This window comes from Equus asinus, chromosome 29 (assembly GCF_041296235.1).
Source record: "Equus asinus isolate D_3611 breed Donkey chromosome 29, EquAss-T2T_v2, whole genome shotgun sequence".
NCBI classification, from domain to species: Eukaryota; Metazoa; Chordata; class Mammalia; order Perissodactyla; family Equidae; genus Equus; species Equus asinus.
Window position 1 is genome coordinate 27,878,595 of NC_091818.1, and position 25,897 is coordinate 27,904,491.

The following is a 25,897-nucleotide window of genomic DNA, read 5'->3' on the forward strand; positions in this document are numbered from 1 at the left end:
GTATTTGTGGGAATAGCTAACTTTACACACACAAGTTGACAGGGAGAACGTGAAAATCACAGAACTCTGAGACAGGCTAAGCATGTGGGAGCTAAAAATAGCCACCCAATGGAAATTTCTACTTACGTTCATTTAAAATCTGCCTCCATGGGGATATTCTGGGAGTTCAGAGAACACTTCAATAGGCTTGAATCTCTCCAACAATCTTCCGATTTCTTTCCCTTTCTCAGTGAAAACAAGCAGGATTAGCAAATTGTGACTCTTGCCTATCACTTATACCAAGGTGCAACTTCCCTAGAATATAGTTATGTGTGTATCACAACCAGCGAAACATGTAATACTTAGAAAATTCAGGCAGAAAATCCTCCTGTCCAGAGTTGTTTATGTTGCTATTAGTGAATACAGTGGTTCTGTCCATTGAAACAACGTAATTATGATTGAATATTACCCATACCCTAAAGAGGCCTCTTTTTTGCTAATCACCTGGCTGTGCCCCTACCCTTTTGGCTAAAGGATGCAAACAACTCCCAATGGGTTTGCTCCCCAAGACACGCAAACTATGCCAGCTCAAAAGTCTTACTCCTGAGACTTCTGGAGTGAAGACACCTTGGTTGTGGCCTATGAAGCAGTCTGTGTAATGTTCGTGTGTTGTCCAGCATTGCCTTAGTTATGTGGCGCAGTGTGGAGGATGACTTTGACTTTCTGTGTCTCATAGCTGAAATGTCCATCTTAAAACCATACCTGGCTCAGATAAGGGAGTCACACTTGATTTTGGCAACGAACTAAGATGGTGGTCTTCCTAGGTAACAAATAAGTTAATTCCCTCCCCATCCTCCTTTTCTATATCACAAGTTTAATAGTTATGTGCTGATGAAGACAATACATGTGCACCTTCTTTGGCATACCTCCTGTTTTGTTCCAAATCTGAGGAAGCATGCCCGGGATGCTTTTATTTCCATGAAGCCCCAAAGGAGGAAATCCTAAGTCTTTCTAGGATTAATCCTGAAATCTCAACTTCTTTAACAAGTACTACCATCACCAATCAATTTAATGCTTTAAATTAAAGATTGTTTTGCATTGCTCCTTCATTGTTTCAAATGTACTAGGGTGGTTTCTACAAATTGTTTTCAAGACTATTATAAAACATTATGACAGTTTTTCTAATCGAAACATACAACAAATCAGTGTTGCTCATTCAAAATAGCCACCTTAGGAAATTACACCCTTATTTGGGTTATGGCACCTACCAAAGTTTAAGACAACAGAAAAGATATGATAGAGGCAGGTAGGACTTTACAGTGGTCACCATATTATAAGGTTTGCTCCTTAGAAATCTGATTTTATTTTATGTGAAAATACAGAAGTTTTCGGTCCTTGTTCAATCATAAAAGTGAAAGATGGCTCTTATGGAAAATCTGGAGATTAGGAAGGGAAGTATAAAACTGAACCTAAATGCACTGCCTGGAAACAATCACCCTGGCTCTTCTGGACTCCAGTGTGACTTCATGGAGTGGGTTTAGATGCCATCCACACCAACCACTGCCCCTCCCCTCCCCCCCCGCTCCCCCCCCCCCCACCCTGCAACTGGCTAGCATCAACTCACCCATTCCCAGTTCTGCTTCTCCCATTTCTGTGCCAAGACATGTGTGCCAAGTCATACGTGTGGTCAAGATGTGGGAAGGCTAAATACTTGTGTGTCTAATTTAACCAATTAATCAGAAGTGACACATTCAAGAGTATCATTCAACATTGAGTGCTCCCTATTGCCTAGACTCTGTGCTAGGCATGGAGATGCAACGAGGAATAGCACCATCTTGTATGTTCACATGTTCAATCTGACTGGGGAGTTGGACACTTATTCATATAAACTGGTTACAATGAAGTGAGTGTGAGTCAATAGAAGAAAATGCAAAGCGCTACAGGAATCAAAAGACAAAGCATTTCATCAATGGAGTGACATCTAGGCTGGATCTTGAGAGATGAAAGCAATAAACTTTCCCCTGGTCTAACAGCAGTTCAAATCTCGACTTTAACATAGAGATAAAGATAATGAGATCTTCCCCCACAATCAGCACCAGAATTATTCATATGTCTGCAAAGGGCCAACACAACCTTGTAATGATAGCAATAAAAATTTATGGTTATTTAATTTTTAAAAAATGAAGTAATAAAGCAAAAGCTCTGGGTCTTATTACAGACTTCAGTGTACTGACATTTCTTCAGTGGTAAAATGGCCTAAGATTTCTATAACAGATTCTGCCAAATGGTTCCCTGAATCAATTTACCTGGCACACAAATGAAAATGAGTTTATAAGAACTGTGAGCACCTCCAGCACAGGCACACTTTGTAGATAAAGCCACAAAACTTCTGAATTCTGTAATGAGTTATGTGGCTGGCCAGCAATCAGGGAACAAAATGTACTGGCCCTGTCACTTGCTGCCTGGACCTGAATGGAATGGGTATTTCCATCATACATCTGCCTCTCCTAGTATATATAGACCTGCACTCAATTGTGGAACTGCCATATCCAGTTTGTCTGAAATTCTTTGAGAACATAAAGAATAATAAAAACTGGGTTATCTCTCACATTTACCCATTGGAATTCTCCTGCATTCTTGGTGTTCTTCTAGAAGCTAGCAGTGAGACTTGGAAGGATGTTCAAAAATCATCTAGTGGTACTCACCACCCCCAGATTGAAGCAATTGCCCCTTCCTCTGAATTCTTATAACTATTACTCTCTGGGTGATGCATTTAGTTAATGCTATCCGGTGTACACTTCAATCTATTTTAGTTATTTTAACTCTTATTTAGGTTCCGTTACTTAAGATTCCTTATGCTTATGCCTCATGTGGCTGACAAAATTATGGTTAACTTCATGCCCAAGATCTCAGTCTTGTGCTTTCTAAAATGCCCTTGGCTTGTGACCTTGCAGTTTAAAACATCTTTGATATTATTTTAATTTTATCTACTGGGAGAATTCTATCTCAGAGACTTTTTAAAACCATGTTAATAGAAATCTAAACCCCAGATGTTATTTGGGCTGCTAGCCCATGTAGGGATTTGAAGTGAGGGAACCCTGAGTAGCATGAGAGCAGGAAGCATCTTGGGTGCTGTGGCCAAAAATAAAGTTGAAAGGCACAAATGCACATTTGTCTCTCTCATTATTGTGCCCAGGACAAGCTCTGCCCATTGTCTCGGGGTTGGAAACACTAACCCATGTAGAGATGTTCTCTTCAGGCTAATTGGAGGTGAATGTGTGTGGGGGCACAGCCTCTCTAAACGCCTCCATCTGTCATTCTGCAGTAGTATGATCCCAGGACTAAGCTGCGACTGGGTGAGTCTCGGGTGGCAATGAAAGCAGGCAACACACAGCTGAGAATGTTCTGAGACAGGGCTGAGTGGAGCAGGTTTTCAGGCCTGCAGGGGTTTGCAAACCATACATTTGACTTCTGGTATCAGCTCTGACAAGTAAAGAGCTTAGAAGTCTTCACTCCCATCTTTACAATAAGTCTGAAAGTCAAGGACTTTTCTTGGGTCCATTAGAGAACTGAGTTGTAGGGCAAATGATCACCCCAAAATCTGGAGAAACAGGTAAATACAGAGAATCAAAGCTGAGATCAGCTTAACTGGAGTAGAAGCCACTGGAGCCATAAACTGAGGGGAATACTTAAATGATTGTTTTGACAAATTGCCAAGGCTGAGTGTGGAGTAGTGTGAGAATGATAAATTTCAGGGGGCCACAACCTTGGAGGATCCCACACTTTCATGGGTTTTACCTCCAGGAACCCTAGTAGATGCTCCTAGTGAATAGCCAAGACAATCCCCTCATGTTTCCTGCAAAGAGAGGGGAAAAGTGACTATTTTGAAATATACCCAGAGCATTCTCCATAACAAACACCTACTGTTCAGGTGGAAAGACCTTATCAGAGCCTTATACACACTGAGGGAAGGGAAATTACACAACTCCACCATCCTCCAGCCTTCCTGTCTCAACTAATACAGAAAAATAAAGTTAAGATGCACTGTGTTTCAGAGACACAAGCCCACTGAAAGACTGAGATTTGATTATAAGATTATAGAATACTTGCTTTTCTTCGCACCTTACCACCACATCAAGTAGGCTGGAAAATAGCATCTGGATTACTGCTGAAAGAGCTATGGGTCACAGATTATTTAAAAGAGGGTCAGTAGAGAAACCTAAAGACACCAGGGGAGACAAAAATAGGGACAATAGAGAAGATTGAAGTCTCTGATATTTACAGATATAGCAATCATTAAACACAGCCTAATTCCTAGCCAGATTAGCATAACACCTCACACTACAGATCTACTTACCTCAGTTCCTAATGCCTAACACGTTGTGTTTTAGTTTTCAACAAAATACAACACATACTAAAAAACAAGAAAAAACTCAACATCTTGAGGAAGCAAAACAAGCAACATAACAGACTCAGACATGATGCAAATTTTGGAATTACCAGAGGACTTCAAATAACTATGATTAATATGCTAAGGGCTCTAATGGTAAAAGTGGACAACATGCAAGAACAGATGGATAATGTAAGCAGAAAGATGAAAACTCTAAGAAAGAATCAAGAGGAAATGCTAGAAATCAAAAACACTGTAACAGAAATCAAGAATACCTTTGATGAGGTCAGTAATAGACTGGAAACAGCCAAGGAAAGAATCAGTGAGCTTGAAGGAATGTTAATAGAAACTTCCCAAACTAAAATGCAAAGAGAAAAGAAAGTGGAAAAAAAAGAACAGAATATCCTATAACTTTGGGACAATTTTAAAAGGCATAACATATACATAATTAGAATACAAGAAAGAGAAGAAATAGAGAAGAAAAAATATTTGAAGCAATAATGGCTGAAGATTCTTCAAAAATAATCATATACACAATACCACAAATCCAAGAAGCTCAGAGAACACCTAGCAAGATAAATACCAAAATACACCTAAACATATAATTTTCAAACTGCAGGAAACCAAAGACAAAGAGAAAATCTTGAAAGAATCCAGAGGAGAAAAAAACACTACCTATAGAGAAACCAGAGTAGTAATCACATCAGACTACTCCTCAGAAACAATGCCAGCAAGAAGAAAGTGGAGTAAAATATGTAAAGTGTCAAAATTAAAAAATCACCAACCTAGAGTTCTGCACCCAGTGAAAATATCCTTCAAAAGTGAAGGAGAAATAAGATGTCTTCAGACAAACAAAAACTGAGGGAATTCATTTCCAGAAGATCTACTTTCAAGAAATGTTAAAAGAAATTCTTTAGGGAGAAGGAAAGTGATAGATCAGAGATTTGGATCTACTGAAAGGAAGAGCATTAGGGAAGTGATACATGAAGGTCAATGAAAATCTTTTATTTTTTTATTGGGTGATCTTGGCATATGGGTAAGTGAAATGAACAACCACAATGGCATGAAAGGGAGGAACTGGAATACTCTGTTGTAAGTTACCTGAACTGCTCATAAGGCAGGACAGTGTCATTTGAAAGTGGACTTAGACTAGTTGTACATGCATATTGCAAACTCTAAGGAAACCACTGGAAATTTTTTTTCAAAAAAGAAATATAACTGATATGCTGAAAGGAGAGAAAATGAAGTCATGTAAAATGCTCAGTTAAAACCAAAAAAAAAAAAACCCAGAAAGAGAGTGGAAGAGGAAAAAAGAACTACAAGTTGGAGATTTTCTTTGTTCCTGGCTGGTATACAGATTTCATTAGTGACATTATGATCCTTTTCTGCCCAGAATGACCTGGTTGGAGTGCTTTAATTTCTTTTCATTTAAAAACTTTTGAGACATAATTGACATATAACATTGCGGAAATTTAAGGTGTACAACATGCTGATTTGATACATTTATATATCGCAATATGAATACCACCATAGGGTCAGCTAACACATCTATGATGTCACATAATTATTTCTTTTTTGTGGTGAGAACAATTAAGATCCAGTCTCTTAGCAAGTTTGAAGTTTATAGTAGATACTTTTGACTACAGTCACTATGCTGTATATTAGATCTCCAGGACATATTTATCTACTAGCTGCAAGTTTGTACTTTTAAACAATATCTCTCCTTTTCCCCCACCTCCCATCACTCGTAACTACTATTCTACTCTATTTTTATGTGTTGGGCTTTTTTAGATTCCACGGTAAGTGATATCATGCAGTATCTGTGTTTGTCTGACATCTCACTTACTATAATGCCCTCAAGTTTTATCCATGTTGTCACAAAAGGTAGGGTTTCTTCTTTCTCATGACTGAATAATATTCCATTATATATATATAATGATATATATATCTTCTTTATCCATTTATCTGTTGACAGGCACTTAGGTTGTTTCTATATCTTGGCTATTGTGAAAAATGCTGCAATAAATGGGGGAATACAGATATCTCTTTAAGCTCCTGTTTTCATGTCCTTTAGGGACATACCCAGTGTGGCATTGCTGGATCACATGGTAGTTCTACTTTTAATTTTTTGAGAAAACACCATATTGTTTTCCACTGTGGTTGAACCAATTTACATTCCCATCAACAGTGTACAAAGGTCTCCTTTCCTCCACATCCTTACCAACACTTGTTATCTCTTGTCTTCTTGATGATAGCCAATCTAACAGGTGACATCTCACTGTGGCTTTGATTGACATTTCACTGATGATTAGTGATGTTGAACATCTTTTCATGTACCTGTTGGCCATTTGAATGTCTTCTTTGGAAAAATGTCATTTAGTTCCTCTGCCCATTGGATTAATTGGATTATTTATTTTTGTTATTGAGTTGTATGAGTATTTTATACATTTTGGATATTAACTCTTTATCCAATATATAGTTTGCAAATATTTTCTTCCTTTCTATAGGTTATCTTTCCATTTGTTGATCATTTCTTTTGCTGTGAAGAAGCTTTTTAGTTTGATATAGTCTCACTTGTTGATTTTGCTTTTGTTGCCTGTGCTTTTGGTGTCAAATAAAAAAAAATCATTGCCAGGACCAATGTCAAGGAGATTTTCTCCTATATTTTCTTCTAGGAGTTTTGTGGTATCAGGTCTTATGTTTGAGTTTTTAATCCATTTCAAGTTCATTTTTGTGTGTGGTGTAAGATAAGGGTCCAATTTCATTTTTCTATGCATGGCTTTCCAGTTTTCCCAGCACCATTTGTTGAAGATGCTGTCCTTTCCCCACTGAGTGCTCTTGGCTCCCTTATCAAATATTAGTGGACTATGTATGCAGGAATTTATTTCTTGGCTCTCTAGTCTGTTCCATTGGTCTACACGTCTATTTTTATGCCAGTACCATACTGTTTTAATTAATATAATTTTTCAGTATAATTTAAAATCAGGAAGTGTGATGCCCTCAGCTTTGTTCTTCTTTCTCAAGATAACTTTGGCTATTCCAGGTATTTGTGATTCCCTGCAAATTTTAGGATTTTTTTTCTATTTCTGTGAAAAATGACATTACAATTTTGATAGAGATTGGGCTGAATCCATAGATGACTTTGGATGGTATTGTAACACTGTTGACTCTTCCAGTACATGAACAGAGGATATTTCTATTTGTGTCTTCCTCAATTTCTTTCATCAAAGTTCTTGTAGTTTTCATTGTTCAGATCTTTCACTTCCTTGCTTAAATTTATTCTGAAGTATTTTATTGTTTTTGATGCTATCATGAATGAAATAGTTTTAATTCTTTTTCAGATGTTTCATTGTTAGTATATAGAAACCAACTGATTTCTGTACGCTGATTTTATATCTTGCAACTTCATTGAATTCGTTGATTAGTTCCAACAGTTTTTTAGTGGAGTCTTTAGGATTTTCTGTATATAAGATCACGTCATCTGCAAATAACGACAATTTTACTTCTTCCTTTCCAGTTTGAATGCCTCTTATTTCTTTGTCTTGTCTAATTGTTTTAGCTAGGAATTCCAGTACTATGTTGAATAGGAGTGGTGAGAGTGAGTATACTTGTCTTGTTCCTCATCTTGGAGGAAAAGTTTTCAATCTTTCACCCTTGAGTATGATTTAGCTGTGCATTTGTCATATATGGCCTTTGTTACATTGATGTTATGTTCTTTCTATACCCAATTTATTGAGAGTTTTTCTCATGAAAGGATGTTGTATTTTGTCAAACGTTTTTTCTGCATCTACTGAAAGGATTATATGGTTTTTACCTTTCATTTTATTAATGTGGTGTGTCATATTTGTTGATTTGCATATGTTGAAACATTCTTGCATCCAGGGATAAATCCGGCTTGGTCATGGTGTATAATCTTTTTAATGTGCTTTTGAATTCAATTTGCTAATATGTCGTTGAGGATTTTAGCATCTATCTTTATCAGGGATAGTGGCTTTTAATTTTCCATTCTTGTACTGTCCTAATCTAACTTTAGTATCAGGGTAATGCTGGCCTTATGAAATGAGTTTGGAAGTGTTCCTTCATCTTCAATTTTTTGGAATAGTTTGAGAAAGATTGGTATTAATTCATCTTTAAATATTTGGTAGAATTCAGCAGCGAAGCCATCTGGTCCTGGGTTTTTCTCTGTTGGGAGGTTTTGCTTACTGAGTCAATCTCCTTGCTCATTATTAGTCTGTTCAGATTTTCTATTTCTTCCTGATTCAGTCTTGGAAGGTCATATGTTTTTAGGAATTTATCCACTTCTAGCTTATTCAGTTTGTTGGCGTATAATTGTTTATAGTAATCTCTTATGATCTTATGTATTTCTGTGGTAAGAATTACAACATCTCCTCTTTCATTTCTGAATCTATTTATTTGAGTTTTCCCTCTTTTTTTCTTAGTTGGTCCAGATAAGGTTTGGAATTTTGTTTATCTTTCTGAAAAACTACCTCTTAGTCTCATTGATCTTTTCTATTATTTTTCTGGTCTCTATTTCATTTATTTCCACTCTGATCGTTATTTCCTTCCTTCTGCTAACATTGGATTTAGTTTGTTTTTATTTTCCTAGTTTCTTAAGGTGTAAAGTTAGGTTGTTTATTTGAGATTTTTTAAACTTTCTTGTATTCTTATATCTCTTATGTTCTTCTAAATATATGTATTTATTGCTATAATCTTCCCTCTTAGAGCCACTTTTGCAGTATCCTATAGGTTTTGATATGTTGTTTTTCTGTTTTCATTTGTTTCAGGATATTTTTTGATTTCCCTTTTGGTGTCTTCTTTGACTCATTGGTTGCCCGGGAGTGTGTCATTTACTTTTTACATTCTCGTAAACTTTCCAGCTTTTGTCTTCTTATTTCTAGTTTCATACAATTGTGGTTGGAAAAGATACTTGGTATGATTTCAATCTTCTTAAATTTGCTGACTTTTTTGTGTCCTATCATATGATCTATCCTAGAGAATATTCCATGTGTGCCTGAGAAGAATGTGTATTCTGCTGTTCAATGGAATGTTGTATAAATGTCTGTCAGACATATTTGATCTAATGCATGATTGAAGTCTAAGTTTCCTTGTTGATTTTCTGTCTGTATCCATTGCTGAAAGAGGGATATTGAAGTTCCCTACTATTATTGTATTGTTGTCTACTTCTGCCTTCAGATCTGTTAGTTTTCACTTAATATATTTATGTGCTCCAATGTTGAGTGCATATGTATTTACAACCGTTTTTTCTTCTTGAAGAATTAGCTCCTTTATCGTTATATAATGACCTTCTTTGTCTCTTGTACCATTTTTGACTTGAAGTCTGTTTGTCTGATGGAAATATAGCTAACCTAGTTTCTCTTGGTTTCCACTAGCATGAAGTATCTTTTTCCATGCCCTCACTTTGAGCCTGTGTGTGTCCTTAAAACTGAAGTGAGTCTACTATAGGCGGCATAAAGTTGGGTCTTGTTTTTTAATCCATCTAGCCACTCTGTGCCTTTTTATTGGAGAATTCAATCCATTTACATTTAAAGTAATTATTGATACGTAAGGACTTACAAATGCCATTTTTTTCTTTGCTTTCTGTTTGTTTTGTATTTCAATTCTTTCTTTTCTCCTCTGTTTCTCCCTACATTTGTAAATTGGTGATTTTCCAGGGTGTGTGCTCTGTTTCCCCTTTCTTTATCTTTTGTGAGTCTGCTCTAGATTTTTGCTTATGGTTACAATGAAGCCTACATAAAACATCTTACAGATATAACAGTGTATATTAAGCTGATAACTTCAATCACATACAAAAACTCTACCCTTTTACTCCTCCCCCCACATTTTATGCTTTTGATCTCACAATTTCTTTCTTTTTGTATTGTGTATTCATTAACAAATTACAGTAGCCATAGTTATTTTTACTACTCTTTTCCTTTAACCTTTATGCTATAGTTAAGTGGTTAACACATCATCCTTTTACAGAATTAGAGTTTTCTAAATCTGACTGTATATTCACCTTTACCAATGTGTTGCGTCCTTTTCTATATTTTCATGTCACTGATTAGTATCTTTTCATTTCAGCCTGAAGAACGTCTTTCAGTATTTCTTGCAGGACAGGTCTAGTCATGATGAACACCCTCAACCTTTTTTTTTTCTTGTCTAGAAAAATCTTTAATTCTCCTTTGTATCTGAAGGATACCTTTTCTGGATAGAGTATTCTTGGTTGGCAAATTTGTTTTCAATACTTTGAATGTGTCATTCCAGCCTCTTCTAGCCTGTCAGGTTTCTGCTGAGAAATATGCTGATAGCTTAATGGGGGTTCCTTTGTAGGTTACAATTTTTTTTCCTCTGGTCACTCTCTTTATCTTTGATTTTTGACAGTTTCATTATAATATATCTTGGAGAAGGTCATTTTGCATTAAGATAATAGAGTGATCTATTAGCTTTGTGAACCTAGATTCCAAGTCTCTCTTCAAATTTGGGAAGTTCTCAGCTGTTATTTCTTTAAATAAACTTTCTGTCTCCTTCTGTCTCTCTTCTCCTTCTTGAATCCCAATTATTTAAATATTTGTACATTTAATGGAATCTCATGGATCATGTAGGCTCTCTTTACTCTTTTTCATTCTGTTTTTCTTTGTTCTCTTCAGTTATTTTGAAGTTCTTGTCCTCTAGATCACCTATTCTCTCTTCCATTTGATCTACTCTTCTGTAGAAGCTCTCTATCGCATTTTTCATTTCATTTATTGAATTCTTCAGCTCCAGAATGTGTGTTTGGTTATTTTTTTTTTAAAATTTCTATCTCTTTTTTGTTTAAATTCCTCATTTTTTCATGAATTTTTTCCTGATTTCATTGACTTGTCTTTCTGAGTTTTCTTGTAGCTCATTAAATTTTCTCAATAGAGCTATTTTGGTTTCTTTATCAGCTAGATCACAACATTCTGTGTCTTTGAGCTCAATTATTTGAGGATTACTGTTATCTTTTGGTGTTGACATGTTTCCTTGGTTCTTCCCATTTCTTGTAGTTTTGCATTGCTGCTTTCAGGTTTGAAACTGCAGACACCTGCTCAAATCTTTACTAGTTGTCTTCAGCTAGGGTATACTGTTCATTGGCTCTGTTATATCTGGGGTTTCCTCTGACCTTGTGTGGATATCTCCACTCCACACTTCTTGCTCCCTCTTTTGGCAGAATTTTTAAGCCTTTAGGTCTTCTCTGTTTCTTACAACTCAGCAGACTGGCTGCTGGAGATCTGTCTTTTGTTTTCCAGAAGTTAGTGCTATAGCTCAAGCTTGTGGTTTCTCCCCTGCCCACAGATTATTATCTGTTTTTCTGATAGCACTTGGTTTACTGGACTGGCTCTCATCACTGCAATTCTGAGTTCTCACAAATAGCTGGCTTCAGAGTGGGGAGACGTACCTGTTTAGCACCCAGGGCCTTGGGGATGCCTCTGGGCCTGGTGGGGAGATCCTTGGTTAAAGTTCTCCCAAAGGCTTGTAGGGAAACTTCCTGCTGATGTCTTGATAGCAGTGAGCATGAACTATATCCTTTTAAGGTTTTCATGTTCTTATCTGCCTCTTTCCCAATCTCCTTCCTCCCACTAGTCATGGAAGTTCCACCTCAGTACTATGGGTGCTGATGGAAAGAAATGGGTTTTTCCAGCTGTATCCCATACAGATAGGGTAGCCAGGCACTCATTCACAATTTTCCTTTTAGCCATGGAAGAGGTCGCTTCCAGATAGTTCAGCCCTGTTCTGTGTCATCTTGGGGGAGGGATGGCACTAGCAAAGTTCCTTTTACCCTCTCCAATGCATCAAAATTCTTATTTTTTTTTTCTCCAATGGCATGCTGGAATCACCCCTCAGGAAGGCTGGACTTCTACAGATTCTCTTGTCTATGGGTATCTGCCCAAGTCAGCATTCCCCAGATTTTCCCCAACCATAGCCAAGAGGGGTTGGGGCACGCTTGCTGCCTCCATTGTTCCACAGCCTATACAAAGCTCTGTCTATCTATCACAGGGTGTGCAGATGGATGAGACTCCTCCCAGGTCCCTTAGCATATGGTGCTGGATTCCACAACTCCCACAGAGGCACTTCTGTTCATGGATGGATGCCTAATTAGTTGTTACAAAATGAAGACCAAAAGGAGGATGTCTTAGCTGTCTATGATGTTGATATAAGTTCTAGGGACTGCTTTAACTCATTAGAAACAATGCATTCTGTAATTAACTTGTGTTTGCTGAAAGGAGGCATTTTAAATACATGGCTTAAAATAGACTTCCAGAACTTTGAAAAGTTTCCCTCATCTTCCTAATTTTGGGGGAGTCACTGGTTCTCTGAAAATGGTGTTAAAGCCCCATAAATGTGTAAATATATAGCCACATAAAATGCTTTATGTGATTTCAAGGGGCTCACACACCTCCTGAATTCCATCTGTGGATGCTCCAGGGACCCATGAACTCCACAGTGAGCAAGCTTGCACTATATTTTGTACTTTTTAAGTAAAAATGCACATATATATTCTTTCTTCAGTCGAGAAACAGAGAAGAACATATAGATGATTTGTACTCCCAGAAGGTTTCATTAGTAAAACATTTTTGTGCATCTGCCCAATAAATATATATTTATTTAAAATTTTTACTTAGATATCCCTGTCAATTTGTTTAACAAATATCAGAAAAGCATAATTTCTGTCTTATTTTTAGATGAAAACAAATATCCAGAGAAGTTCTGATATTTTCTTCACCCAGTGCAATGGATTGTCCTGCATACCCTCAAAGTGCATGGATTCCATTTTGGAAATCATGGCATTAGGTCAAAATGGGAGCCAAGTAGACGTAGGTACGTTAATTAAACAGAGCCCTAGTGATAAGAAGACATCCTACAAGATACCTGTAGTATCCACAGGGAGAAACGAAGTGAAAGTATCATACATAATGTTTCCTTTGCTCTCCAAAGAAAGCAGACTATTACTGCAAATTTATTTCATTTCTTTACTTATATTATTTAGCAAGCACATTAGTACTTACTATGTACCCGGCACTATTTTAAACACTTTACGAAGATGGCTCATTTTATGCTTTTAATAATCCCAGGAAGTAAATTCCATTATCGTGCTAATAATATATTAACAATTTAAAATGGTATTCTCAAGTTCATTGAGTTGAAGGCTTGTTTCTTGGAGCTTGAATATTTGCCTGGAGAAGTGGAGCTGAAGTAGGACAGCTGCAGGTTACTGGATGCAGCTCCTGAGTGTAGGGGCCACGTGGAAACTCGGAACAGGGAAGCCAACCTGCCTGGGGGTTGGCTCCTTGCACCTTGCAGCTCTTTTATGCTTGCTTCATGGGATGCAGCCGTGCACTAACAGCCTGATGACCAGGGCTTGTGGAGATCAACGACCTTTGCAGCTGCTCTTTGACAGCTATTAAGGCAGCGATGTCTGTACCTTCCTGGAAGGAATCTGTGCTAACCTCCTTCTTCGCTTTGAAGTATTTAAGCTTCATCTTCAAACAAGGACCTCCACTACAAGGCTTGATTTCATCTTAACTCCTTTTCGCTTTAGTGCAAGAGTCACTGGAAAAATCGTTTTCTTTTTCTTTCCTTTTTTTTTTTGTTCAGGAGGCTTTTCTTTAATATAAAAAGATGTCAAGAGAAGAGAAGAGAAGAGTAATGAAACTCAGCCAAACAATTCTCATTTTCAAAAACTCTCCCACTGTCATCTCACTTGTGTGCTTGAATAGAGGCTATACATTGTTACTCTTCCTCCATTTCCAAAATGCCTAGAAACATTCATTTCTAACTTCAGTTGATAGAATTGGTGGCGCTAGAAAACTAGATGTCAGTGGAAGGAGTTTTACATATTTTTGTACCCTGGGACCATTTTTTCTCTTTGGCATTTACTGACTTAGCAAAATCTGCTCTGTTTGTATATCCTGAGTTTTTAGCATCCCGTGTTAAGTGATGTGCCCAGAGAATTTGCAAACATATCTGAAATCCCTTGATATTTCAGAGGGAATAAATGTCTATTTCCCTTATTTTGCTTTGCTTTTCATAGCATTTATCCCTTCCTGATATATTACATATATATTTTTGTCTGTCCAAGAGAACAAGGAGTTTGTTTTAGTCCCTACTGCATCCACAAAACCTAAAACGGTGCCTGGTACATAATTGCCCTCAACAAATATTTGTCACATGAATGGATGGATAAATAAATTTGATAACTATGAAGGGTGATGATCGCAAACAACATTGTTTTCCCAGATGTCCTTGTGGAAAGGCAGACCCTTGTGCTCAAAGGACTTGGCTAAGATTATGTGAGGAAAATGCTGTTGCCTTCACTATGATGGATGTGATAGGGAACAGGAAATATGAAGAATTGTTATGGTGATTTATTTTCACTGCAAAAAAATATAGGCTTATTGAAAACCTATCAGGAGAGCTTAAGAAATGGCATAAATAAGCAATTATTTTGGCCTTAATTAAGTAGTAATATCTAGATGCTAAGAATCAAAAATTGAAAACTTTATAAAGTCAAATGAAAATGAAGAACAAAGCAGACTAATTTGATTCAAGTCTTCCAAAATGAATTTTAAAGAAATTGCTTGACTGGTTTACATCTGATTGTATATTAATATTGTATATAATTTTAGTCTCTTGTAAAAATCATTTGTTTTCCATTTGTATCAATAGCCTCAACATATAGAGAAATTTCTCTCTGGTACTTTTCAAATAGATTTTCTTTGATTTTTTAAGTGCTTCTTTTGAGCTTTTAATTACATTGATAGAAGATGGACCTCAATACTTTTACTATACAAATCTTTTGTCTTGAGGGAAGAAAACTGATTTTTAAAAAATTTGCAATGAGCTGTTGATGAAAAGTCACTATACAATGAACTTCTGTGTATTAAAGAGTTGAAAGGAAAGTAATACGAGCTGTGTGATCTTGTGAGAAATCAGTACCTGTAATTTTCACTATCAAAATTAATAATATAATCCTCTCTTCCATCAAATGTAATACTATTTAACTATTTTTGTTTTTTCAAATATTTTTGCATTCAAATCACAGAACCCTGAACAATGGAGCTATTTTATCAAAAATAAAGAACTTTTTAATGTTTAAAAAAGAATAACAAAGTTATAAAGTGTGTCCAAGTATTAACGGACTTCTTTTCATTTTTATCAAAGCCTGTGATTTGGAGGATTTCCATATTCTAGAAGCCAATGTGACTAGATTTCAGATCTTGGAATAATAGTCAAACAAGTAATTTATTTCTTAAGTTTTTACAAAGATCACAGCCCTACTGTTACTTGAGGCAGAATGTGCATAACATCAAATGATTGAAATGTTTTCCCCACAGAAGCTGGTAGTCAACATAGGACAAAGGCAATCTAGTTTTTATCATGTTGATTTATTCTCTTGGTTAGTGACTAGGGATCATGTATTAAGTATTACTGCATAACAAACCACCCTGAAACTCAATGGCTGAAACAACCATTTATTAGTAGAACTCGCACATTTATGAGTTGACTGGGGATCAACTGGTCTAGCGGGGCTTGACTCATCTCAGCTGGGCATGGCTGATGGAGGCTGGGTTCCTTCAAGTCTGTGAGTTGGCGAACAGTTCTGCTCTGGGCCAGGCTTGGGGGCAGCTCTGCCCCATGTGTCTCTCATCCTCCTCCTGGGACCAGTTGGCCAGCTCAGGCTTTTCTTTCTCATGATGCTGTAAGCAGAACTATACAAAGCCTCTTGAGGTGTGGTCTGGGAACTGGCACACTGTCGCTTCTGCCTCACTGTATTGCCAAACTGGGCCACAAGCCCAACCCAGAAGTGAAGCATAAGAAAAATCTATTCTGCTTCTTTCCTAGGGGAAATTCTATAATGTGTGGATACAGGCGGATGTGAAGAACTAGAAGCATTCGTACAATTTATTTTAGGTGGAGAGAGAAGATGGATATTTAAAATAGTAGGAAAGGGGCTTGGTCAGATGGCATGGTGGTTAAGTTTATGTGCTCTCCTGTGGCTGCCCAGGGTTTGCAGGTTCGGATCCTGGGTGCGGACCTAGGCACCACTCATCAAGCCATGCTCTTGTGGTGCCCCATGTACGTATGCTTCCTCAAGCAGAAAGAGGAAGATTGGCAAGAGTTGTTAGCTCAGGGCCGATCTTCCTCACCAAACTAAACTAAACTAAAATAAAATAGTAGGAAAAAATTAGGATATAGTTTTGAAAAAGGAGAGACATCATGGTGTGATATGTTATTGATCATCTATAATCACAGGGAGAGTTATCTGAAGACTTCTATACAGGTGGTTGATAAGAAACCATATAAAAGATATCTACATGTGCCAGTTTCCCCCATTGATTCTCTAGGTCAGTGGCTCTGAAAGTGTGGTCATTAGACCAGCAGAATCATCTGGGAACTTGATAGAAATGTAAATTCTCAGGACCTACCCAACACCTATGGAATCAGAAACTCTGGAGCAGAGCCCAGGAATCTGTGTTTTAACAAGTCTTCTGTGCAATCCTGGTGCCTACTTACGTGGAGAACCACTGCCTTGGGTCACTCTGATTTATTCTCTTGGTTGACAACAAGCTACAATGTCATTTTCCAGGGACTTGTATAGTTTCGTAACGATGGTATGATCTTAGGATTTTGTTGTTGACAATGTCAAATGGGAAGATCTCAAGGCCTCCCTGAATTTTTGGCAGATGATTCATAAATTTTTTCTACTTGGGCTATTTTTGGGTGTCAGAGAGGAAAACTGGGTTGCTGTGTTCCCTCCACACAAAGCCTTGTTGTTTTCTATTGCTTTCTACTCTTCTAGGTATTCACCTCTGTGTTTAATTACATTCACCCTTGTCATCATATCAGGTGTTGAAATTAAGGTGCATAATTTATAATGACCATCTTTTTTGCCATTTGGTTCTTTTACCACAAATAAGTTTTGTGGCATTTTTGGAAAAAAATGATGAACAAAATAGATTTAACAGGTCAATTCTTTCCCATTCATATTCCTTATTTGCCTAACCAAATTTGTTTGTGTCCTAACCTCTGTCCTTCCCTCTTTTGCCATTGTAGAAGGATATATGACTACTTTTTCCTCTGCATGGCTTTTCCCTTGACAAGTTTCTCATGACACTGGCTGCTATTCAGGATTTCTGAAGGCTAAGTTAGAACAATTGAAAAGTGGTGTGAGCTGTGTTTCATTTAATTCCGTTCTTTCAAAGTAGAGGAAGAATACTCAGCCATTGTTCATAGTCCTACAATTATCAACTAGACTTTTGAGACTCAAAGGGAACCCTTGATGCTGGTAACTACATAGTTCTAAGCCAAATCTTTCTCTTTTAACCCATTAGGTCTCTGTTGATAAAATATCTGATACAATTACTGTTTTCATTTATTTTAACAAGAAACATTCTATCAAAAAAAAGAAGACCGTCCGGGAGTCAATACTCTTTCAACGAATTAGTGTTAGAATAATGCATAAAGTTAGGAAACATTAAAAAAATTACTTAGCAAGTTATTTATTCAGTTCTATGAAAGGCATATCTTTTGAAAAATTATTTCTAGGGTCAGTGCACAACTGAGAAGGGAAAAGCACTTAAAAAAATTTTAGATGTGTTATAATAATAAAGGATCACATTTTCAGGTATTAATAATGGTACTTGGGAGTAATTTGATGAGCATAATTTCTGAAACAGTGGCAAAAAAGGGAACAGAGAGAAAATTATATTAATTGATGTTGAAGATAATTCTAAACTCTCAAGAAGAATGCTTATTGCTGCAAATTGCTCATATCATCCCCCAGTTAATTCTCCTAAGACACATCATTACTGAGTTATTTGCTGGATGCATGAAGCCTTCAATTCTTTTTTTTCCCCCAGTTATATATTTTGAATTGTTATAGTTATTAGCTTATCATTATTTTTCACTTTTCAATATGCATATTTGGCTTTATTGAACCATAATTCTGAATTGCTTTTGTTCTCTGGTGGAGTCTTTTTTGTAGATATAGCTGGACTATCTGGCATCAGAACTTCCTGATAACACTGTCTATATGGTTTGATTAAGCCACACAAAATTTGTACCTAGAGCTTCCCTTTCCTCTGGATCACAGTGCTTAATATTTTACCTGCACTAATCAATTAATTCCTTTGGTATGAACCTTCTATTGGTCATCTTTAATATGCTTTAAAGGTGTAACATATCGAATCAGGAACACTGCCTGTTAATTACTTTCAAATAACTTTCCCTCACTACAGTGGAGGAACTATGGGAGGACCCAAGTGTTAAAGAGGATTTCTGGGCAAGTGCGAGCAGGATTAAAAAGGAGGTCTTTGAAAATATATACAACATCTTCTTTATCCATTCATCTGTAGAAGGGCACTTGGGGTGCTTCCATATCTTGGCTATTATGAATAATGCTGTAGTGAACATAGGCGTGCATAAATCTCTTTGGATCATTGATTTCAACTTCTTTGGCTAAATCACAAAATGTTATAAACCATTATGATCTCAATAAAATTACTTGAAAAAAATGAAAAGAAGGTCTTTGAAAAGGATAAAAATGTGGGGCAAAGCTAGCTTACTTTACAGTTTCCCCTACAGGTGAAATCACCTATGATGTGGGAATTAGTGGATTCTCTGTTAACCAATTAGAAACTGTGCCACAAAGCTCTGACGAAGGGTCTTGCCACTCTTGCTCAGCCCAGAGGTCACCTATGATGAAGTCTCTGCACCAGTTTTATGTCAGCAAAGTTGTACAGATCTAAAGATGTAATGGTCATTAACAGAGTAAATCATTCAAGAGCATTGTCTTTACTCCTGAAGTTGTATTTGGTGAAATGTATTGTTCTCACTGCTCAGATAAATTGTGAACCAAGAGACTAAATGATTTGTTTTAAATTTAGGCAGCCCAGGTTGTTACATAGGCACTTGCTCTTTAAAAGGATGTTAAATGTAATCCGTAAAATATTTATTTCGTGTGTTGCGTCTATGTGTTTATGAATCTGTTTCCCACACCGGACTGCAAGCTTTTTGGAGGACAGGGGCAATGTTCCTGGTCCTCTTCATAACCCTACCTGGCTCATGGCAGATGCTCAAAATATGATTACTGAATAGAGAATAAAACTTCGAATTAATGATGGTAGCAGGTTCTGGGGGGCTTCTCAGGAGGCACCGTATATTATCTGCATTAGTTTCCTCTTGCTGTTGTAACAAATTAACACAAACTTAAAGGCTTAAAACAACTTAAATTTATTATCATATAGCTCCGGAGGTCAGAAGTCTGACTTGGGTCTCAATGGGCTAAAATCAGATGTTGGAAGAGTTGCATTCCTTCTGGAGGCTCTAGAGAAGAATTCTCTCTCTGCCTTTTCCAGCTTCTAGAGGACTCTTGCATCCATAGCTTATGGTCCTTTCCTCCAACTTCGAAGCCAGAAATGTAACATCTTTAAATTTCTTTCTGACTCTTCTTCTTCTCTCTTCCATTTCTAAGGATGCTTATGATTACATTGGCCCCACCAGGATAATCTTCTCATCTCATGGTCAGCCGATTGGCAAGCTTAATTCCACCTGCAAGCTTAATTCTCCTCGGCCATGTAGCATATTTACAGGTTCCAAGGCTTAGCACACAGGCATCTTTGTGGGAGCGATTATTCTGCTTCCAAATTATCCAAACAGCATTTTCTTTAAAAAAGAGTTTTCAACCTGGACTGGATAGCTAATTTTTTTTCCATTTGACTATAAACTATATAAAAAGTACCCAAATGGCATATAATTATTTTGAGAATAGGAGCCTAAGTGTATAAATGAATCCCATTCAGCTTTCTTTCAGGCAAATTGTTTCCATCTGCTTTATATCTATATGAATCATAAGGACGGCTGGAGGGACTCAGGAATCTGGTACAAACGAGAAAACCCCATTTGAAGCAAGTGTGAGCTTTGAAAATAAACTAACATTATGTTTGGATAATAGCCCATCAACAAAGGTTAATTTTTCTTACATCTCAGCACATGTTGATTTTATAAAATGAACTTCAAGCAATTAAAGTCTGTTGGATAAACTTTTAAAACAATATCTGAAAATATTGTTCTGAGCCATAGCATAAAAATACATTTTGTAAAATTATTTTTGTAAAACTATTTTTAAAAATTTAAAAGTTCAATAAGAAACCCATTGAAGCAAATAAGAAGCAAATTTATGAACTTAAGCACTTATCAGAACAGTTCACAACACTAATTTTTAGGTTATAAACTAATGAGTACTAAATTGAGACCATTTCTGAGTAGAAAGAACTTTGTTTATCTTCTGTGGGAAATGGGAAGGGTGCTAATTAGGAATATGAAACATTACGGCATAATGAAGCTGCTGAATTGCTCCAAATTTGTCCTGAATTTTGTTAGCTCCAGGGCTGTGGTGGTAATTTTATTCTCTATCTTGTGTCCAAGAATCAGCTACCATCTGCCTCAGAGTAAGTTAACCTAAACTGGAACTTTTAATACCAATCTAACTGTTTATTTATTTAACTAATAGATTCGTCTTCATTAAAGCCTTCTATTACATTAAAATTGTGTTTTGAGTCCAAAAAGAAATATATTATATTTTTTAAAATTTAAGGCTATCTGTTGGGTCTTTTAAAATTATTGTCTTTCTATATTTGTATAAACAAAATTAAACAAAAATGAAAGTTGAGGTAAAATCCCAATATTAACCTATTCTATCCTATTCTGATAAAAAAAGAAAGAAAGAAAGTTAGTCCACACTTTCCTGACCAAATCTGGATTCTACAAATAATCTCCCCAAGTAATTCTTGATCCCTACTTGCATTTCCTCTGTACAACTCTGGAAATATAAAAGGTCTGTCTCTTGAAATTCTCTCCTGAGAGTAAAAGGCAAGATATTAGCTTTATCTCCCCATTAGGGATGTAGAGTTCTCTGCTTCCAAATGGCCTGTGGCTTGGGAGACTTCCTTCTAGAAAAAAACTGTGCGTGGAGTTGCATCCTTCCCTTCTGGATTTCATATGTAGGTTTACTTGTTTCTTTTGACTGTGCTTTTGACTTGGTTCTGACATTCTTTCCAGTTTTCTTAGAGAACTGGGTTGATAGAGTGCTGATTCCCCACCTAAGTCCTGATCGCATTCTTCCCCAAGGGACTTCAATCTCTAAAATCTTCTGCTGGAACTTCCAGATTAATCTCTCCTTGGAAACTTAGCGATTTGCCCACCTGACACTGAGCACCAAGATTGCCCAGAGACTCCTATTCCCTTTTCTTGGCTCCCTTCTTGGCTCATATGCAAAAGGGTTCATTCCTGCTGGTGTGGAAAGAGGTGATAGGGCACATGAGTGGGAGAAGACATCACTGGGCATAGTTAAGGTTCACTTCAACTGATTTGCTGCCAGAAATGGTGATTCATGGACTAAATCTTTCCTTGGTATTGGGAGTGGGAGGCAGCAGGGGAGGAGATGCACCAAATTCCAGCTGCAGTCTCCAGGCACACTTTCCATTGCCTACCAGTCCCTCATGAGATTAAATAGGTCAGACACTTCTAGTTCACGGTGTAGGGCTTGAATCTTCTGAGAAGCTGGAGGATTCTCATATCACAGGCAATGATACATTGTATCAACACTATTTAGTACAACAGAATCATCAATTAATTTTATGCATTTTCTGATGTTGGAACTTTCTCTTTAAATGGAATGTCACTGATCCTGTTTAATTACTCCCATTAGTTGCAGGAAAATACTACGAAAATGACATGATTCTGTTGCCCATTGTATGACAGTTTGTGTTTTGGAACACAAGTGATTCGATTTCTCATTTTGATACTCTCTTTTGCATTATTCATTCATTATTTTATTTTCTTAAATATAATTGCAGCACCAAATATAGAAATGGCGAAAATATATCTTAAATTTCTTTTTTCACAGCATTATTGAGGTGTAAGTGATGAGAAATAAACTGCATATATTTAAAGTGTACAACTTAATACATTTTGACATATGTAGACACCCATAAAACCATATCCAGAGTCAAGATAATCAATATTTTTATCACTCCTAAAAATTTCTTCATGATCTTTTGTAATCTCTGCCTCCTACCCTCACCTCTATCTTCAGGCAACTAGCAATCTGTTTTCTGTCATTGAGATTATTTTGCATTTTCTAGAATGTTATATAAATGGAATCATATACTCTATACTTTTTTGAGGGGAGGGGGAAATCTGGCTTCTTTCATCGGCTACAATTATTTTGAGATTCACCCATGTTGTTGTGCATATCAATGGTTTGCTCCTTCTTTTTATATGATATATTGAAATTTGTTTATTCATTCATTTGTTGATGGACATTTGGGTTTTTTCCAGTTTGGGGCTATTGCAAACAAAACTTCTGTGAACATTCAAGTCTTTCTCCTAGGTAAATACCTAAAATTGAAATGGTTGGATCATTAGGTAGTTATCTGTTTAACTTTTAAGAAACTGCCGAACTGTTTTCCAAAGTGGTTGTACCATCTTACATTTCCACCAGCCAAGTATGAGAGTTTCAGTTCCTCACCAACACTTGACATGGTCACTCTTTTTAATTTTAGACAATCTTGTAGCTTTGTGGTGATATCTCATTATGGTTATAATTTACATTTCCCTAAAGACTAATGATGCTGAGAATCTTCTCATGTACTTAGGTGCCTCAGTATATGTTTTTTGGTAAGATGTCTGTAAAAAGTGGTCCTAAAATTCCCATTCAGAAATGAAAGGACTTGAGAAACTCTTAATGTAATTACAGTCAAGCGCTGCTTAACAACTGGGATACGGTGTTGTTAGGTGATTTCGTTGTGGTGTGAGCATCGTAGAGTGTATTTATAAACCTAGATGGTATAGCCTACTGCACACCTAAGCTATATGGTACTTATCTTATGGGACCACTATAGTATAGGTGGTCCATCATTGACTGAAATGTTGTTATGCGGTGTACGACTGTCATCACTAGCCGTGGGAGTCTGAGGCTGGCACTCTGGTAACAAACAAACAGGTCTCTCTTGGTGCTCTGCGTTCCAGTCTGGTAAATGAGTTTTCTCATCTGGTTTCACATGGTTTTGTCTTCATTGGTTCAATGAAGAAGAGCATACAAAAGCTTCAATTCTTTTTGAACTTCATCAAACTAATAATTCCTTTCAGAAGGCAGTACTGAGAACAATATTTCAGTTCAGAGTATGTCACAGGTACCTTTCCATATTTCCTGAGTGCCTCCTATACTCTAGGCACTGCCTCGTACCCTGCAGTGCTCATAGATAAGACCCTGTCCTCAAGGGGCTCACAATATTGTAGGAGAAGCTCATTGAAAAGTGCTGCATCCTAAGTGCTGAAGCAGCAACTTCTTTAAGGAAATAAATGAGCATATGAATATATTAATAATTATTGCAATGATAAAAACACTTAAATCCTGGAGCCATGACCAAACAAATCAAGAATTCAGCATCCTGACTTCATGTTGTAGAACCTTGAAAATATATGCATTTGGTGCCACTGCAGTGCCGGTCACAGCAAAATGTCAGGTCAACTGTACCTAAAATACATTGATAATAATATCATATGTGAGTCACACTGACTAAAGCACCATGCAAAGTATTTTACACATATTGTCTGTTATCTTTATGACAACCCACCAAGTATGGGCTTGTAAGCCCGTTTTACAGATGAAGGAACTCAGTGGTGAAGTAACTCCTTTAAAATCACTCAACCAGCAACTTACAAAACTAAGATTTACCTCAGATCCATCAGAATGCCTGACACTTTGCACCCATCTTTTGTTAGTGCCTAGAAAAACCAAGCTTGCATGTGACCCCTCCCCAGAGAAAGAAACACTTTGTATTCACTGCTTTCGAAATCAGAATAAGCTGGTTGGAGCAATAACAAAAAAGGTCTACACAACAATAAACACTCTGGCAGGTCCGTTTTCAGACATGCACGTAAAACTCCCCTAGAAGACAAATAATGGTATTCCAGTGGGAAGATCCCGTTTGATATCCCATTTCCAGATTGGAAGCAGACGCGCACCCTATGCATTGATCAAACTGTAAGGTGGTGACAGAATTCACCCTGACAGAATTCAGCAAAGCTTTGGTGGAAAGAGTTTCAGCTGAGGCTTTCTGGAATTCTCTGCTGCAGCTGCTGACCTAGCTCAGTATGCATTGAGTCTTCTGGGCTCTTGGCTCTCTTCAGAAGGCTCAGGGAACATTAGTGAGGAAAATGCTAGGGAGCAGGACTCAGGGTTTCCCAGTGCTGAAGTACAGTTTGAGCTACAACAGAAAGCATTGGCCTGGTGGCCCATGGGGACAGTGTGCACTTTCTGAGCTTTTTGGAGGAAGCAGCTGAGATGACCTGCTGTAACGAGAATTGGGAGATCTGTCCCCCCAAATCAGCCCAATTTCATGGGGACCACATCAACTCAGGCAACTAAAATGAAAAATGAACTTAAGCCCACTTTGTATTCTCTTCCCCAGTTGATATATTCATTTATTCCACAGACATGGATTGAGAGCACCTGCTTGGGCGCAGACCTGGGTTAGGACTAGAAGCAGATCTGATGAAAGTGTAGTCAGAGTTAGAAGCCCCCACATTAGTTTTGACTCTTCCCACTCTCTCTCACTAAATTTAGGGTTAACTTCACATGACCTACAGTGAAATCTGGCCTACTTACCTCTCTAGGCTCATCTCCTGCCACTGCCTTCTCTGCTCTCCAGAGCACAGCCTCCTGCATTCAGTTTCTAGAATGTGCCAAGCTCTCTCTCACTGCAGCCTCTTCACAATTGCTGTCTCTTCTTGCCTGGGCTCGCTCCTATTCAGCCTTCAGGTCTCCTTTGAAACATCGCATCCTCATTTCTCCATGCTAAATTTAGTTTTGCAATTTTGCTCTCTAGTAACGTCACTGACCTCTCCATACTAGAACCTGCCAGTTTCTACCTGTATATTTATGTGAATCTGTGGTCCTCACTCTTTCCTCCTCACCCACCCCCAGTCAGGCTTCATGAAGGGTAGGCCAGTTTAGTTCACCATCATAAATTTTGCACTCACTTCGGTGTCTGACTCATCATAGGGACTCACCCATGTTAGCTCGCCCCTTCCCCTCTTTCCTACATTCTCTGCCTCTCACCATCCAGTTTCCCCAATGCAACAGAATCTGGTCTCCAAAATATGCAATTGATCTGTCATTTGCTCACTCAAAAGCTTGTGATGACTTCTAACTGACTAAAGGGCATAATCTGAATTATATAGTAGCAGATTATTCAAGCAAAGTGAAAATCCTCTTTACAGTCTGGCCTCAGGATTTTTATTACTACACACCAGGTACTGTGTAGTCCCTAAGAATTCATCAGTGGTCAAGATTCCTGCCCTTTGGTAGGTGGAGACCTATAACGAATAAGAAATTGTTATAGGGTGGTAGAAGGTAATGTATGCCATCTTACCATGGCATGCATTAATAACGTGTTCATTAATAATGTGAATTAAGAAATCTAACTATATATGGAACGATGGATG